Source organism: Oncorhynchus kisutch, linkage group LG5 (genome assembly GCF_002021735.2).
Source record: "Oncorhynchus kisutch isolate 150728-3 linkage group LG5, Okis_V2, whole genome shotgun sequence".
NCBI lineage: Eukaryota > Metazoa > Chordata > Actinopteri > Salmoniformes > Salmonidae > Oncorhynchus > Oncorhynchus kisutch.
The window spans coordinates 50,986,558-50,993,367 of record NC_034178.2 but is presented as its reverse complement, the minus strand read 5'-3'; the positions used below and the strand labels follow the sequence as shown (position 1 = coordinate 50,993,367).

General features: G+C 39.1%; 1 long non-coding RNA gene across 3 annotated transcripts; it reads right to left on the bottom strand.

Annotated features, from left to right (window-relative positions):
- Positions 1 to 838: 838 nt before the first annotated feature.
- On the bottom strand, positions 839 to 6,188 carry LOC109875934 (uncharacterized). 3 transcript variants are annotated; one of them, XR_002252888.2, is made up of 5 exons: positions 6,009 to 6,187; positions 5,172 to 5,258; positions 4,922 to 5,002; positions 4,018 to 4,596; positions 839 to 1,612 (listed from the first exon to the last, which is right to left on the bottom strand). It is a non-coding gene; the product is annotated as an uncharacterized LOC109875934 (long non-coding RNA). The 3 variants fall into 3 exon arrangements; XR_002252886.2 differs by having other exon boundaries at positions 4,922 to 5,258; positions 6,009 to 6,188; XR_002252887.2 differs by lacking the exon at positions 5,172 to 5,258 and having other exon boundaries at positions 6,009 to 6,183.
- Between the last annotated feature and the right edge of the window lie 622 nt (positions 6,189 to 6,810).

The window sequence follows — 6,810 nt, the reverse complement described above, 5'->3', positions numbered from 1 at the left end:
CAGGAGTAATGATATCTGGCAAAACGTGCACGGCACCATTCGTCCAGTTCTTATGGAACTATCGGAAAAAGAGACCGGACACATATCGGACAGTTCATTTTATACATTGAAATAGGTAGATTCTGGTAGTCCTGGCTTCTGGTAGGTTGCTTGTAGATGATAGACAGTCTCCTCCAGCCTGGTGTCAGTATCCCATTGGTTCTCGACAGAGTTATTTGTCTTTGGAGCCCATCCAGAAGGGGAGGGGCTGCGTGTGTGTGTGTGTGTGTGTGTGTGTGTGTGTGTGTGTGTGTATGTGTGTGCGTTCCTGTCTTGGCAAGTCTGTGTGTCCTTTCAGTGAGTGTGTGTGTGAGAGATATCCTGTATGGGCCCTACCATGTTTTACTGTGAAAATACGTTGCTATGTGTTGTCTCAGTTATAGCAATGCAATAGCAGTAAGCTGGTCATTTGCATAGGAAATAGCACTTCATTACACTACCCAGACTATTTACATTGTCCCCACCCCCCATTTTTACACTGCTGCTACTCTGTGTTTATTATCTATGCATAGTCACTTTAACTCTACCTACATGTACATATTACCTCAATTACCTCGACTAACCGGTACCCCCATCACATTGGCTCTGTACAAGAACCCCCTGTAGTATATAGCCTCACTATTGTTATTTTACTGCTGCTCTTTATTTATTTATACTTTGATTTTCTATTTTTTACTTAACACTTGTTTTTCTTAAAACTGCATTGTTGGTTAAGGGCTTGCAAGTAAGCATTTCACTGTAAGGTCTACTACACCTGTTGTATTGGGCGCATGTCACAAATAAGATTTGATTTATTATGTAAAAAGGAATCATGTCAAGGTTCTTACCACCACCTAGTGGTAAGAACTTTAAAAAACGTTATTTATTTGCACAGTTTTCATACAAACAGAGAAATAAACAAACAGGCTTCCAAAGAGACAAATTAATACTATATTATATGATTATAAATAATAACTTAAGTTTAAAAGTTTAAAATCTGTCTCCTATGTTTGATGATGCAGTAGGCTATAGTAAAACAATGACTACAATTCCTATAGGTTTATCATTTGAACTCTTGATATACAACGTGTCATATAGACAAATACACGGTTTCAGTAAAAATTGATGCTTAAGCTTCTGTCTTAGAAGGCTATCCCTATTAGGTCAATATAGTATAACAAAGACTATTTTTCAAATAGGCCTATAATTGGACAGTTGCAATACAAAATGTCATAGACAAATACCTGCTTAAGCTATTGTCATACAAGTATACAATATATATATATATTTTTAAATTATGTAACCTAGGACGCTCACCTACCTAGTTTTAATTTAATACCATCAATACTGTTGAATCTAAGTATTTACATTCTTATACTTAAAACTTAATTCACATTTCTGACAGCTTCAGCTCACTACTGTAATGTTGGGTTACAGATCCTTAGAGAGCCTGCTTGTGTATTGCGCTCAACACTAATTTCCCTATGAGGGCACCATTCCCTCTGTTTTTTCCAAAGCTGCTCGGAATCCTGGCTCCAACTTCCAGCCTCATTCATGTGACATCACACACTCTGTGGCAGCTTTTGGTGTACTCCTGAGAGAGGAAACATGCAGTATTGCTTTTAAATCATTTCTTTTGAGTGAGATGTGCCAAATAAAACAACATCATTGTGGTATTCCGTGCACTGATTCAACTTCAATGTAAAGATTGTTGCCTGTTGAGGTCTGGACTGGGGGTACCTCACCTGAGCACCTATAAGGGTGCTACTTGTCTGATAAGATAAAATAGTCCAACTACATAAAGTATACTTTCAATCTGGTTGAACGAGCTCTTTACTTTTTTGTAAATCTTTTGGCGCAAGCAAAGCAAGGCCATGGACAAGATGGAGATAATGAAAACAAGGACCACAAGGGGCACAATGACACTATAGAAAGACATGCAGACAGAAAGATAGCGAGTTAGCTAAATATTTTTGGAAAAACTTTATTGTAAGGTACACATACACTGAGTATGCAAAACATTAAGGACACCTTCCTAATATTGATTGGCACCCCCCCACTTTCGCCCTCAGAACAGCCTCAATCCGTCATGGCATGGACTCTACAAGTTGTTGAAAGTGTGCATTACTGGACAATCTTTAATAACCTAATTGTTAACCATAATAATTATGTATTAATAGTTTATAAAGAGCAAGATGCATAAGAAACAGGCTCTATATGGGACTAATACGGGCATAGTACCTTAAAATGTGTTTCCTATTCTAATGTGTTCCCTACAGTGCCTTGCGAAAGTATTCGGCCCCCTTGAACTTTGCGACCTTTTGCCACATTTCAGGCTTCAAACATAAAGATATAAAACTGTATTTTTTTGTGAAGAATCAACAACAAGTGGGACACAATCATGATTGATGAATGACATTTCTTGGATATTTCAAACTTTTTTAACATATCAAAAACTGAAAAATTGGGCGTGCAAAATTATTCAGCCCCTTTACTTTCAGGGCAGCAAACTCTTTCCAGAAGTTCAGTGAGGATCTCTGAATGATCCAATGTTGACCTAAATGACTAATGATGATAAATACAATCCACCTGTGTGTAATCAAGTCTCCGTATAAATGCACCTGCACTGTGATAGTCTCAGAGGTCCGTTAAAAGCGCAGAGAGCATCATGAAGAACAAGGAACACACCAGGCAGGTCCGAGATACTGTTGTGAAGAAGTTTAAAGCCGGATTTGGATACAAAAAGATTTCCCAAGCTTTAAACATCCCAAGGAGCACTGTGCAAGCGATAATATTGAAATGGAAGGAGTATCAGACCACTGCAAATCTACCAAGACCTGGCCATCCCTCTAAACTATCAGCTCATACAAGGAGAAGATTGATCAGAGATGCAGCCAAGAGGCCCATGATCACTCTGGATGAACTGCAGAGATCTACAGCTGAGGTGGGAGACTCTGTCCATAGGAACAATCAGTCGTATATTGCACAAATCTGGCCTTTATGGAAGAGTGGCAAGAAGAAAGCCATTTCTTAAAGATATCCATAAAAAGTGTCGTTTAAAGTTTGCCACAAGCCACCTGGGAGACACACCAAACATGTGGAAGAAGGTGCTCTGGTCAGATGAAACCAAAATTGAACTTTTTGCAAAATGTTATGTTTGGCGTAAAAGCAACACAGCTCATCACCCTGAACACACCATCCCCACTGTCAAACATGGTGGTGGCAGCATCATGGTTTGGGCCTGCTTTTCTTCAGCAGGGACAGGGAAGATGGTTAAAATTTATGGGAAGATGGATGGAGCCAAATACAGCACCATTCTGGAAGAAAACCTGATGGAGTCTGCAAAAGACCTGAGACTGGGACGGAGATTTGTCTTCCAACAAGACAATGATCCAAAACATAAAGCAAAATCTACAATGGAATGGTTCAAAAATAAACATATCCAGGTGTTAGAATGGCCAAGTCAAAGTCCAGACCTGAATCCAATCGAGAATCTGTGGAAAGAACTGAAAACTGCTGTTCACAAATGCTCTCCATCCAACCTCACTGAGCTCAAGCTGTTTTGCAAGGAGGAATGGGAAAAAATGACATACCCCAAGCGACTTACAGCTGTAATCGCAGCAAAAGGTGGCGCTACAAAGTATTAACTTAAGGGGGCTGAATAATTTTGCACGCCCAATTTTTCAGTTTTTGATTTGTTAAAAAAGTTAGAAATATCCAATAAATGTCGTTCCCCTTCATGATTGTGTCCCACTTGTTGTTGATTCTTCACAAAAAAATACAGTTTTATATCTTTATGTTTGAAGCCTGAAATGTGGCAAAAGGTGGCAAAGTTCAAGGGGGCCGAATACTTTCGCAAGGCACTGTATATCCCAGAAATGAGCTCATTGGACAAAAAGGGGCACACTTTCCCACAAATATGCCATACAGCCAAATTTCAAGTCACAATTTAACATGAACAATTAACAACTAAACTTGACAAGAGGCATGCAGTCTTACATTGCTATTAATATCATGGACTCCACAGACTCCACTGGAGAATGAGTTGAATCTGAGAAAAAAAGAGATATAGTATATTGGTCATGTTTTTATCAACACTATAATGGGTCAGATTTCAGACATCGATTGAAGTCTCTCAGTTGTACATGTGGGCTACGAATGCAATTCATGGGCACCCAACCAAAATTCTGCAAAATACAGAACGAGTCGAGACAAGAATGGAATGTGTACTTTACATGCTGTTTTCTAGTCATAGCATGTACAGTCTCAGATTACACACGTTGACATCCGGTCTCGTTTACTCAGTAACCATGGAAACTTCAGACAACTGAAAACAAAATAGAACTGTAAAGTCTTGTACAATATTAAACTGTAGATTACATTTCCATGTCCTCGTGGCTTTAGACAGGAAAGATATTTCAAAATATATTATTTTCAAATACAATTGCATATTGACTGAATCAACTGTAAGCACTTATTTCTGGCAATCACCCATTGATGTAATGTTGTAGCCATCCTTGCAGCCACACACTGTGTCTGAGAAGGTTGAGCAGGAAATAACAGTCATCTTGCCATCACCTGCCATGGGTCAAGCAGACATATAGAAACACTCAACAACAGATTGACCAGACTGCAAGCACATAAGAAAGTGAGGTACTAGTATGAACCAGCTCCTGAGTTGTAGCAAACAAAGAATGAATGGACTAATGAAATGTCAACTAATGTGCATTATCCAACTCTTCATTACTATGTCGGATATATCCATTTTAGATTTTCTTCAAGTCACATCTGCTGGGCATGCCAGTAAGAATACCAGTGAATTTTCTCCATCAAGTTAAACATGAGTGAAATAATAATCTTATTACAATATGTAATAGATTTTTGTTGTTGTTGTGTGTTTTACCTGAACAGTCACTGCATAGAATACAGGTACGTCCTGTCCACCCCACATCCAGCTGGCTGCAGTTTCTGATGGCAAATCGCCCTAAATGAGAGGACATTCGATATCATCAGTAACCATAAACACTGAGAGGGACTGTGAAGAACATAGTTAGCTGATGATTGAAACATAAAACCATCATTAGTAGGCCAATAAAGCTTAGCAGCGATATATGTCAACCCCCCATACAATTTGTTTTACTATGAAAAGTTACATTAAACGTCCCTTGCGGACAGAGTGGACAGTGCTGTCCACTGCAGATAAGTGCATATGCCATGGCCAGCAGAGAGAGCAAGAGAATCTAGAAGGGGGAAGACAAAAAATACAGTGGCTTCATTAAACAGGCAGCAGATAAGGTGTGTGCCATGGCTATAGTATGTTACTGTTTGCTATCAGCAACATGCAGCATTGTAAAATATAGAGCGACATCTCTAGGCAATAATTAACATCTTTGGGACTATGACCTAGGCATAGGGCTCACAATCACCTGATAACCTACTGCATGTGCACTATCAGGTTTATAGTATAAAGTTAAACTGGTAATACTAATCCAGCCTGCTGTTCTAATCATTCATAGTTTATAGACCTATAATTACATGGCTTTTGATTGGTAAATGAATTGAATGTAACAAAACATGGAATGAACTAATTGAATACTAATATTCTTAAAATACAATGAAAGATAGGGCTAGGGAAATGTAACCAAACTTAGTTTCATAGACAGAGCTATAGATTCAAGTATTGACATATTTCATAGCCTACATTGTTTACACACTCTTGTCAACAAAAACATAAAATGCAGCCCTAGATCTTGGGTTATGATAGGATAAGGCACTTGCATAAAGCTCATAAGGCAAAAATGTTTTTTTTTCAACCTATCTATAACCATTGACCAGCAGGACTGGCTTTATTTTGGTTTATTCTGTGCAGCAGAATGTAGACTATGGTTTGTTCTGAGCAGCAGAACGTAGACTATGGTTTGTTCTGAGCAGCAGAATGTAGACGATAATACATTCGATTAAACAATTATGTGTATTTTGGTTGCACTTACATTTCTGAAGTTAGACATTATTCCGTTGTCATTGAAGGCGATCGGCACTATTTGCACCTAAGTGGTCGGGGTGCAATATTGCAGACAACCTGTAATGTCCAAATGCCTTTCTCTCTGTCTGTAGTCAAAGCGAAGAAGTCTGATATGCTCAGACTTGAGGCACATAAATTATATCAGAGCGCAGACTTGATATACAGTTGTGGCCAAAAGTTTTGAAAATGACACAAATATAAATTTTCACAAAGTCTGCTGCCTCAGTTTGTATGATGGCAATTTGCATATACTCCAGAATGTTATGAATAGTGATCAGATGAATTGCAATTAATTGCAAAGTCCCTCTTTGCCATGCAAATTAACTGAATCCCCCCAAAACATTTCCACTGCATTTCAACCCTGCCACAAAAGGACTAGCTGACATCATGTCAGTGATTCTCTCGTTAAAACAGGTGTGAGTGTTGACGAGGACAAGGCTGAAGATCACTCTGTCATGCTGATTGAGTTCGAATAACAGACTGGAAGCTTCAAAAGGAGGGTGGTGCTTGGAATCATTGTTCTTCCTCTGTCAAACATGGTAACCTGCAAGGAAACATGTGCCTTCATCATTGCTTTGCGCAAAAAGGGCTTCACATGCAAGGATATTGCTGCCAGTAAGATTGCACCTAAATCAACCATTTATCGGATCATCAAGAACTTCAAGGAGAGCGGTTCTGTTATTGTGAAGAAGGCTTCAGGGCGCCTAAAGTTGATTCAGCTGCAGGATCGGGGCACCACCAGTACAGAGCTTGCTCAGGAATGGCAGCTG